This window comes from Oncorhynchus mykiss, chromosome 25 (assembly GCF_057628025.1).
Source record: "Oncorhynchus mykiss isolate SJ-2025 chromosome 25, ASM5762802v1, whole genome shotgun sequence".
Lineage (NCBI taxonomy): Eukaryota > Metazoa > Chordata > Actinopteri > Salmoniformes > Salmonidae > Oncorhynchus > Oncorhynchus mykiss.
The window spans coordinates 34,403,445-34,414,780 of NC_143046.1; the positions used below are offsets into that span (position 1 = coordinate 34,403,445).

General features: G+C 42.1%; 1 protein-coding gene across 1 annotated transcript in view; it reads right to left on the reverse strand.

Moving 5' to 3' along the window:
• Window positions 1-6,501, reverse strand: part of LOC110505071 (polycomb group RING finger protein 3) — a 40,338-nt gene extending 33,837 nt beyond the window's left edge. The window contains exon 1 of the mRNA XM_021584026.3: window positions 6,367-6,501. The gene's annotated coding sequence lies outside the window, so the exon portion shown is untranslated. The remainder of the gene's footprint in view (window positions 1-6,366) is intronic.
• Between the last annotated feature and the right edge of the window lie 4,835 nt (window positions 6,502-11,336).

The following is an 11,336-nucleotide window of genomic DNA, read 5'->3' on the forward strand; positions in this document are numbered from 1 at the left end:
AAGTCAATGATTTGATATTTGATAGAGCAGTCTGACTGAGCGGTGGTAGGCAGCAGCAGGCTCGTAAGCATTCATTCAAACCTGTCACGCCCTGACCATAGAGAGCTTTTTATTCTCAATGTTGGTTAGGTCGGGGTGTGACTAGGGTGGGTCATCTAGGCAATTATATTTCTATGTTGGCCTGGTGTGGTTCCCAATCAGCGGCAGCTGTTTATCGTAGTCTGTGATTGGGGATCATTTTTAGGCAGCCATTTCCCCATTGTGCTTTGTGGGATCTTGTCTTGGTATAGTTGCCTGCGAGCACTTCTTTTGAGCTTCACGTTTCGTTTTTACGCTTTATTGCATTTATTATTTTCTTTGAGTTTCACTTCATAATAAAGAGGATGGAACCATACCACGCTGCATCTTATTATAACGATCGTGACAAAATCGCACTTTCCTCCGTTTGCCAGCAGCTTTTCGCAATGCTTGAAGCACAGCGCTGTTTATGACTTCAAGCCTATCAACTCCCAAGATTAGGCTGGCAATACTATAGTGCCTATAAGAACATCCAATAGTCAAACGTATATGAAATACAAATGGTATAGAGAGAAATAGAGAAATAGTCCTATAATAACTACAACCTAAAACATCTTAACTGGGAATATTGAAGACTCATGTTAAAAGGAACTGCCAGCGTTCATATGTTCTCATGTTCTGAACAAGGAACTGAAATGTTAGCTTTCTTACAAGGAACATATTGCACTTTTAATTTCCTCTCCAACACTGTGTTTTTGCGTTATTTAAACCAAATTGAACATGTTTCATTATTTATTTGAGACTAAATAGATTTTATTTATGTATTATATTAAGTTAAAATAAAAGTGTTTATTGTTCATTGAGTATTGTTGTAATTGTCATTATTACAAATATATGTATAAAAAAATTGGCCGATTAATCGGTATCGTTTTTTTTTGGTCCTCCAATAATCGGTATCGGTATCGCCTTTGAAAAATCATAATCGGTCGACCTCTACCCTCTATCCACGGTTTTTGGTTTAGATAAGTTCTATTCATCGCAGTGGGAACAACATCCTCTATGCACGTATTGATTAACCCCATCACCGAGTCACTGTATACATCGATACAATTCTCAGAGGTGACCGGAAACATACCCCAGTCCACGTGATGAAAACAATCTTGAAGCATAGATTCCGATTGGTCAGACCAACGTTGAATCGTCCTTACCACGGGAGCTTCCTGTTTAAGTTTCTGCCTATAAATGGGGAGGAACAGAATGGGAGCTTTTGCTTCATTCATTTGCTGAAGGGAGGGTGGGGGAGGGCCTTGTAGCAATGATCCAGGGTCCATGTTGCACATGTAGAACAGGAGATGTGTTGATAGAATTTCGGTAGCATTTTCCTCATATCTCCTTTATTAAAGTCCCCCAGCTACAATAAATGCGGCCTCAGAATATGCGGTTTCCAGTTTGAACATAGTCCAGTGTACTTCCTTGAGAGTGGACGCAGTGTCGGCTTGGGGGGGGAATACACACGGCAGTGACGACGACCGAAGACAATTCTCTTCGAAGGTGATGCGGTCGGCATTTGAAGGTGAGGTATTCTAGATCGGGAGAACAAAAGGTATTGAGTTCCTGTATTTTAATACAATCACACCATGAGTTGTTAATCATGAAACAAACCCACCCTCTTTTATTTTTCTCTAAGAGTTCTTTCTTCCCATCAGCACGATGGACAGAAAACTCCGCTGGCTGAATGGACGGGGTTCCTGGTACTGGGTCAAGTTCATGATGCTGTTGACCTTAACAAGGGCCCCAGGACCAGTGGAAGCAAAATAGCCCCAAAACATCAAAGATCCACCACCATATTCTAAAGTAAGAATTAAGTATTTTATTGTGTTTCCATCAGGAGTGTGACACTAAAGAGTTGTGGCGAGCAGGATCAACAATCTCTCCATCATTCAAGACTGTTGCTTTGTGAGAAGGTGTTACAGTTCACAGTTAGCCTTTGTTATGTAAATGAAAGCTGAAAAGTACCCAGGGCCTTGCCTTGGCCACAACTTAGAGCATGTCTGCCGGAGTCATGGCCCAGTGAGACACGGGTGCCGGCAGGCATAGATGGAAACAGAAAAGTCTGAGCCTTTGGGTAAAACACTGGGGTAAATTCTCAATTGAAATTGGGCACACACAAACACACACACACATGCAAACACACACACAGACACACAGGCACAAAGAGCCCCTGTTGGCAGCCTGTGGGCAGTGGAGTGTTTGGGTCCAGTGTAGACTGGGCGACAGCCTGGGAGTAGGACACTGAGGCCTGTATCAGCAGAGGCAGCCAGGAGGAGAACACTCTTGTTGTGGCTGATGCATTGGATTCACTTCAAACACACATACACACACACACACACGAGTGCACGTGCACACACACACACTGTTTATTCTACCCTTCTAAATGCTCTCTGATGGTCCCAACTGACTCATGAATGAGAGTTGGTGCCAAAAGGGATAGACAGACCAAACAAGTGTTCAAATGTGAAGCAAGCTGCACTAATGTGATGAGATGCCAGAAAGCCTTCTTATGTGTTGTTATGTGTCATGCAGTGGCCAAATCGGAATAATGAGTTATGAAAATGGTGTGACCATTTTGGTTTGTGAAGTGGAGTTGTCTGATTGGGAGAACACAGCTAGAAACATTTACGCAATATGACATGGACTAGCATGAGGAAATCCTCAGAATTGACCACACTTGTCAAACAGTGTAGTGCGTTTAGGCCCTAGCTGATTCCCTGCCCAGTTTAGGTACTGGGTAATGCAATGGACAGTGTCTGCTGTAGATTGAGACAAATTGATCTTGGGTAGTGCGCAGGAACACACACATAGTCAAGGAGCTTGTGAATAAACCCTATCATCATCAGCAGCAGCAGTTGCATCAGACTACCGCAACAGGAGTGAGACAGGAGGAGGAGATAAGGAGTAAACAAGGAAATGTGGATCCTTCAGGTTCTGTTGAGCCATGTTGTTGTCTTTCATTAACTAAGAAGCACAGCTAACAACTTTTCAGCTAACAAAGTTTCAGCCATCACCGTTTGTTTACACTAGACTCTATCACCGATCAGGAACAACTATTATTGTTTTATACAACCTTTCCTCCGGTTAAGGTGCACTTTGGTCAAGCAGTTGGGTTTCCCTTGAATGGCATTGCTAGATAGCTAGAGGCCCTCTTCAGAGACACTGGGCTTAGGCCTATGTGTCTTGAAATGTGTCTTGTAGAGGATGTCCACATTGTCAGCATAGTGTAATTTACACTTAGGAGCTACATGTTCAGTCTATAACAATGCTCTCATAATGTGTCTGGTGCCACTGCCTCTGTACTTCAGCGTGGATTTCGATAACGTTCCCAAATCATTTAGGCTCTATCAGGGATTCATGGCGCGATCCCTCAGCGCATGCTTGTTGTCACCTTTGCATTATCGCAACAAATGTATACCTTTGAGTCTTGATATAAAGTACATTTTGTATTTTTCAACTAAAATATATACTGTCGGAATGGGGGAGGGGGGGCTGGTATAGGTGTGACACTGTGCGTGAGGAGGAAGGGGGACGGTGCAGCAACAGTCTCCGATTTGGAGATTTAGCCAAAAAAAAAACACATTTGAAAAATACAACTTTCACCTCACATCAAAAACTAGGAATTTTAATGACTTCTAGTACAAAACATTGATGTATTTCCTGTCATGGAATTTGTTTTAATCAGCAAAGTACATGCCGGGGGGGGGGGGGGGGGTGTACTCGTGTTAATATTGTAATGACTTTGGGCAGCCCTCTTGTCATTGTTTAAAGAAATCACACACAAAGCTATATTCAGACGTAAGACTAAAAGGCAGTTAGTTGTAAACTAACAAATCCTAAAATAGAACCTTAACTAACAGCCGTTACACAACGAGGGTTGGCAGTGGCACTACATAAGCAAGTCACCGCCTATTCGGTTCATGAACACAACCTAAACCTTCTTCATTTGACCCTTTTTAGCCCATCTGAAAGCCCATCTAACACACAGTTGAAATGTATCCTTACAGAATTTAGGACAGTACTTTACAGTACAACACAGACTAAAGTGGTAATAACATGGCAATAACGGGGTAATAAGTTATAAGTGACACACTGAAAATGTACTCCTCTCAGACATCCACAAGAATATAGGACGTAGGGTATAGTGGGTGATTTGGGATTGGGTTACTTGAATTGCTTCACAAAGCCTTCACATTACCACTTTCAAATTGGCAAGTGTTCCTGGATTCAGTCCAGTGCCCATCAGTTAACTAGCATTTAGAGATTTTGCTAAATGCATGAATGATAGGCCATATACCATGGCCTGGGTAGGCATCAACAGGCTAACTAGCCCCCTCTGTCAAACTCAGAAAGCAACAGCCAGTGGATCATTTGTTCCCTAAATCTTGGTTCCCTAAATCTTGGTTCCCTAAATCTTAGTCTGTGTGTGTGTGTGTGTGTGTGTGTGTGTGTGTGTGTGCGTGTGCGTGCGTGTGTGTGTGCAGTGAGTGAAAACCACTGGATTAGCACAATTGGTTGTGTGAACCAGTTTTTCAGGATGTTGGCATACAACAGCAACAGTCGGGGTAGTGAACTGATACAGTTAGGACCTACTTCCCTCTATGGGTGTAATCCACTCAAGAGTGTAGAGAAACTCCTACACATAGTGCAGAATGTTGAGTAGGTCTGGTCTTGTTCTTAAAATGAATAGGATTTGTACATTCACAAGGTCTATAACCAACATCGTGTGTTCCCTTTTTCATGTGTCTGCATAAGCTGACATAATTTCAAAGAAGGGATAAAGTGGGATATGGTTCAAAGAGGTGATATCTAGTGTCTTGTCCATCTGTTGTTTTGCTCTGCTGGTCACTGATCAGCGATTCTCATTAACAACAATCAACACACCTTGACAAAGAAGGTGGTACGGAATGGAACTGAATGGAATTGAACCAAATCCCCCAAAATGTTGGTAGATTCCCCTAATAGTTTGTATTTTGGCATTTCAGCAACACTTATTGATAGCCCTAACACTTGTACTATGACCAAAACAAACTCAACTACATTACAATGTAAATACTACAATGTAACAACAAGGTCGATGTGGTAGTAGGCTAATTACAGCGTTACCACAAGTATAAGAGCAGCTTTACATATGGGCTATTCTATACACAGCTGGGCATACTAGCCATGGCATCATGGATAGAGAGACTGCCACAAAGCTGTAGCCTAATGGCCAGTAGGTGCACCACTGTCAAGGGGCCATCAACATGTGGAATCTTTGTATGGCTACCTTAGTTCTTTGTAAAGTGTGAGTGGGTGTGTTTTTTATTTATTTATTTGACTGTTCATAGCAAAGGCTGTTATGAAGAGAAGAACAGCCTTCTTAATTTGATCTAAGGTAGGTTTCATGACCAACGATATTGAAAATAGCCAACGGCTCTCTGCAATTTTTCCCCCTGATCAATCAATTTAAGACAAACCAGGAATGAAGAAGCTGTTCATGTTTAGATATATTTATTACTTCAAAAGCAAAGTAAGTAATGCTACAATAAAAGTTCAGTAATTTTGTTCCTGTCTGACTTTTTAAACTGTCTTGTGCTATTATGCAAGTCATTAACCATTGAATCCATATAGTCTGAAGTCAGGAAAACCCACCCATGTTTAGCTTCTTAGCCACTTATATTGCTATATTGTGCCATGACCCACAGAGTAATTTACATATTGCTGTCCCTGATTACAAGACATCAATCTACCAAAAGAGAGACTTGTTGGCTCGACCCTTCACCAAAACCCCACAATGTAACAGCTCCATACAGTCAGACGGGGCCGTAATAGCCCCGAAAAAGCAATAACTTTCTTTTGTCTAGATTAAATCATGTGGCGACAACTACACCATCGTGCATTTAACACCGAACTTTCGAAACCCGAAGGCGTTAATGTTGGACCATGGTTTTTCAAGAACATTCCAGGCAATGGGGAAGATTGGTCTCTGCAAACAACACAAATATTATGGGAGACATGTGAGCGTCTACGAGAGCTCCCTTCCTAAAGAACAAAAAGCGTGCTTCGCTGCTATCCAAACCCTCCGGTATAATGCACTCTTCCTTGAAAAGGATCCCGGTGCCTAACTGCAGGGCCCGGCGCCGCCATACACTACAACATTGGCACATACAACAACACGTATGGCATGTCCATACCACCAAGCGGAAAAGACACAGACACAAATGAATAAGAACAATACAAATCGCAGCCATAAATCAATAAAAGACGCATTAATGCATTAATACGCCTGAAATATTTCAAGTCAAACGAACTAACCTGTTTGAGAACAGTACAGTCCGCTGGATATTGGGTTGAACGCGAGTTAAATGCACTATCGGTAAAACAAAGAGGCGAAAATGTACGGGCAATACCGAAACAGGCCGAAACACCATTTGGAGCTTTGCTGAGCATGCGCTGATTAGTCGAGGGGGAGGGGGGGTTGAACGAGAGTCGACGAAAAGGTAACATTATAGGGAGCGCCCCATTCATTTAAAATAATTCACAATTTTGATACATTTCTATACATTTTAGAATTCCGGGAAATGACCCCAAAAAACACACAATGAAATCGAGGGTAATTTGTGGGCAAGACCTGCGGACTATGTTGTCAGAATAAGTTTATTTGCTAATAGCCCACTACTGTATTAGGAGTTATGTATGTCATCTCAGTCAATTTGATGATGATAACACTATACATTGATGTCTGAGATGTAGCACATTAGGATGTCAAAAGTAAAAGGTGGATACTTGTGCTAAAATGTACCCTGATGTAGAATGATGTTGACAAAAATAGCAATATTTATTTAATATTACTGCAAGATAGGGTGTTTATAAATCGCCCTGTTATCACACTTCCAATAAGTTTGAGATGTGTTCAGTGTGGATTGAGTTTCGAAGTAGGACCGGGCTCATTTGGGGAGATTTTAAAAGTCCTCCAACAAGTTTAACATATTAATCCAAATTTGTATTAATTCAGACAATAACTCAGAATAGCGTTATGCCACTCTACCAATAGAGTGCCAGTTGGGTAGTGCTATTTGGTTAAGATAAGCAAATTATTTAACCTGTATTTAACATTCTATGATAAAGAGCTTGTGTTCAAGTTAATAAAAAACATGTTTTCACATCTCCAGAGGTTCAATTAAGAAAAATTACTATAAAAGGTGGCAATTAAAGTAACCGGGTTGATTGTAACAGGGTTGGAGTTTTCATCTTAAATCAGTCATACTCCCATTGTGACGGGGTAATGGAATGTTGTGAGCAACAGGGAGGAGCAAATGAATGCAAGCTTCACAAAAAATAGCAATTATTAAAACATTTGTAGCCTATCTATGGTTGATGTGTTATCAAATCAAATCAAATGTATTTATATAGCCCTTCGTACATCAGCTGATATCTCAAAGTGCTGTACAGAAACCCAGCCTAAAACCCCAAACAGCAAGCAATGCAGGTGTAGAAGCACGGTGGCTAGGAAAAACTCCCTAGAAAGGCCAAAACCTAGGAAGAAACCTAGAGAGGAACCAGGCTATGTGGGGTGGCCAGTCCTCTTCTGGCTGTGCCGGGTGGAGATTATAACAGAACATGGCCAAGATGTTCAAATGTTTATAAATGACCAGCATGGCAGAACAGTTGAAACTGGAGCAGCAGCATGGCCAGGTGGACTGGGGACAGCAAGGAGTCATCATGTCAGGTAGTCCTGAGGAATGGTCCTAGGGCTCAGGTCCTCCGAGAGAGAGAAAAAAAGAGAGAAAGAGAGAATTAGAGAGATCACACTTAAATTCACACAGGACACCGAAAAGGACAGGAGGTTTTTCAAGAACATTCCAGGCAATGGGGAAGATTGGTCTCTGCAAACAACACAAATATTATGGGAGACATGTGAGCGTCTACGAGAGCTCCCTTCCTAAAGAACAAAAAGCGTGCTTCGCTGCTATCCAAACCCTCCGGTATAATGCACTCTTCCTTGAAAAGGATCCCGGTGCCTAACTGCAGGGCCCGGCGCCGCCATACACTACAACATTGGCACATACAACAACACGTATGGCATGTCCATACCACCAAGCGGAAAAGACACAGACACAAATGAATAAGAACAATACAAATCGCAGCCATAAATCAATAAAAGACGCATTAATGCATTAATACGCCTGAAATATTTCAAGTCAAACGAACTAACCTGTTTGAGAACAGTACAGTCCGCTGGATATTGGGTTGAACGCGAGTTAAATGCACTATCGGTAAAACAAAGAGGCGAAAATGTACGGGCAATACCGAAACAGGCCGAAACACCATTTGGAGCTTTGCTGAGCATGCGCTGATTAGTCGAGGGGGAGGGGGGGTTGAACGAGAGTCGACGAAAAGGTAACATTATAGGGAGCGCCCCATTCATTTAAAATAATTCACAATTTTGATACATTTCTATACATTTTAGAATTCCGGGAAATGACCCCAAAAAACACACAATGAAATCGAGGGTAATTTGTGGGCAAGACCTGCGGACTATGTTGTCAGAATAAGTTTATTTGCTAATAGCCCACTACTGTATTAGGAGTTATGTATGTCATCTCAGTCAATTTGATGATGATAACACTATACATTGATGTCTGAGATGTAGCACATTAGGATGTCAAAAGTAAAAGGTGGATACTTGTGCTAAAATGTACCCTGATGTAGAATGATGTTGACAAAAATAGCAATATTTATTTAATATTACTGCAAGATAGGGTGTTTATAAATCGCCCTGTTATCACACTTCCAATAAGTTTGAGATGTGTTCAGTGTGGATTGAGTTTCGAAGTAGGACCGGGCTCATTTGGGGAGATTTTAAAAGTCCTCCAACAAGTTTAACATATTAATCCAAATTTGTATTAATTCAGACAATAACTCAGAATAGCGTTATGCCACTCTACCAATAGAGTGCCAGTTGGGTAGTGCTATTTGGTTAAGATAAGCAAATTATTTAACCTGTATTTAACATTCTATGATAAAGAGCTTGTGTTCAAGTTAATAAAAAACATGTTTTCACATCTCCAGAGGTTCAATTAAGAAAAATTACTATAAAAGGTGGCAATTAAAGTAACCGGGTTGATTGTAACAGGGTTGGAGTTTTCATCTTAAATCAGTCATACTCCCATTGTGACGGGGTAATGGAATGTTGTGAGCAACAGGGAGGAGCAAATGAATGCAAGCTTCACAAAAAATAGCAATTATTAAAACATTTGTAGCCTATCTATGGTTGATGTGTTATCAAATCAAATCAAATGTATTTATATAGCCCTTCGTACATCAGCTGATATCTCAAAGTGCTGTACAGAAACCCAGCCTAAAACCCCAAACAGCAAGCAATGCAGGTGTAGAAGCACGGTGGCTAGGAAAAACTCCCTAGAAAGGCCAAAACCTAGGAAGAAACCTAGAGAGGAACCAGGCTATGTGGGGTGGCCAGTCCTCTTCTGGCTGTGCCGGGTGGAGATTATAACAGAACATGGCCAAGATGTTCAAATGTTTATAAATGACCAGCATGGCAGAACAGTTGAAACTGGAGCAGCAGCATGGCCAGGTGGACTGGGGACAGCAAGGAGTCATCATGTCAGGTAGTCCTGAGGCATGGTCCTAGGGCTCAGGTCCTCCGAGAGAGAGAAAAAAAGAGAGAAAGAGAGAATTAGAGAGATCACACTTAAATTCACACAGGACACCGAAAAGGACAGGAGAAGTACTCCAGATATAACAAACTGACCCTAGCCCCCCGACACATAAACTACTGCAGCATAAATACTGGAGGCTGAGACAGGAGGGGTCAGGAGACACCGTGGCCCCATCCGAGGACACCCCCGGACAGGGCCAAACAGGAAGGATATAACCCCACCCACTTTGCCAAAGCACACCCCCCACACCACTAGAGGGATATCTTCAACCACCAACTTACCATCCCGAGACAACCCACAAAGATCTCCCCACGGAGATCACAGCCCACAAAGATCTCCGCCACGGCACAACCCAAGGAGGGGGGGGGGGGGGGCGCCAACCCAGACAGGATGATCACATCAGTGACTCAACCCACTCAGGTGACGCACCCCTCCCAGGGACGGTATGAGAGAGCCCCAGTAAGCCAGTGACTCAGCCCCTGTAATAGGGTTAGAGGCAGAGAATCCCAGTGGAAAGAGGGGAACCGGCCAGGCAGAGACAGCAAGGGCGGTTCGTTGCTCCAGAGCCTTTCCGTTCACCTTCCCACTCCTGGGCCAGACTACACTCAATCATATGACCCACTGAAGAGATGAGTCTTCAGTAAAGACTTAAAGGTTGAGACCGAGTTTGCGTCTCTGACATGGGTAGGCAGACCGTTCCATAAAAATGGAGCTCTATAGGAGAAAGCCCTTCCTCCAGCTGTTTGTTTAGAAATTCTATGGACAATTAGGAGGCCTGCGTCTTGTGACCATAGCTATGTTATGTAATCTGTATTTAACTAGGCAAGTCAGTTAAGAATAAATTCTTATTTACAATGACATCCTACCCCAGCCAAATCCAGACGACACTGGGCACTGCCCTATGGGACTCCCAATCAAGGCCCGATGTGATACAGCCTGGATTTGAACCAGGGATTGTAGTGGTGTCTCTTGCACAGAGATGCAGTGCCTTAGATCGCTGCACCACTCAGGAGCCCCATGCTTGATCTGCTCAGTTTTCCTCCACATAACACCAGAAAATGGTCAAAAAGAGTAGAATACTCTTTTGATACTATTTGACAATTCAATGTTTCTTTAGAAAAAATCATTTAAAAAGGAACATTTTCACCATATTAAAATGACAGTTCAGTTCACGTAACAGAGTTGACCTTAAAATGAGGGACAAACGTAAATTAATCACTAATCGCTTTAAATAAATATGAATCTTCAAAAATGACTGTCAGAGCAACAAAGTAACTAGGCCTTTACAATGATGGAAAAACTTGGGGACATTTCTGCACTAAGTGGGTTAAAATCTTCCTAGAAGTCAGAAAAACATGAGGAGGGACACGTCAAAATGCTGATTTTTGGCACTTCAGCAAGTAATTATGCAAAACAAAATCACATTTATCAAATTGTCCATGTGGTCTATATTGAAATAAAGTTCATTTATATAACAGGAATTTAAAATGCAATATTGGTGCACAATTTCTACTTCATATATCAAAGGGACGCAAAAGGCACTTTCTTCCTGGAAGGACCCAACTGCTTAGAGGGTGGTTAAGGGCTTATGCCAGGAGATTAGGT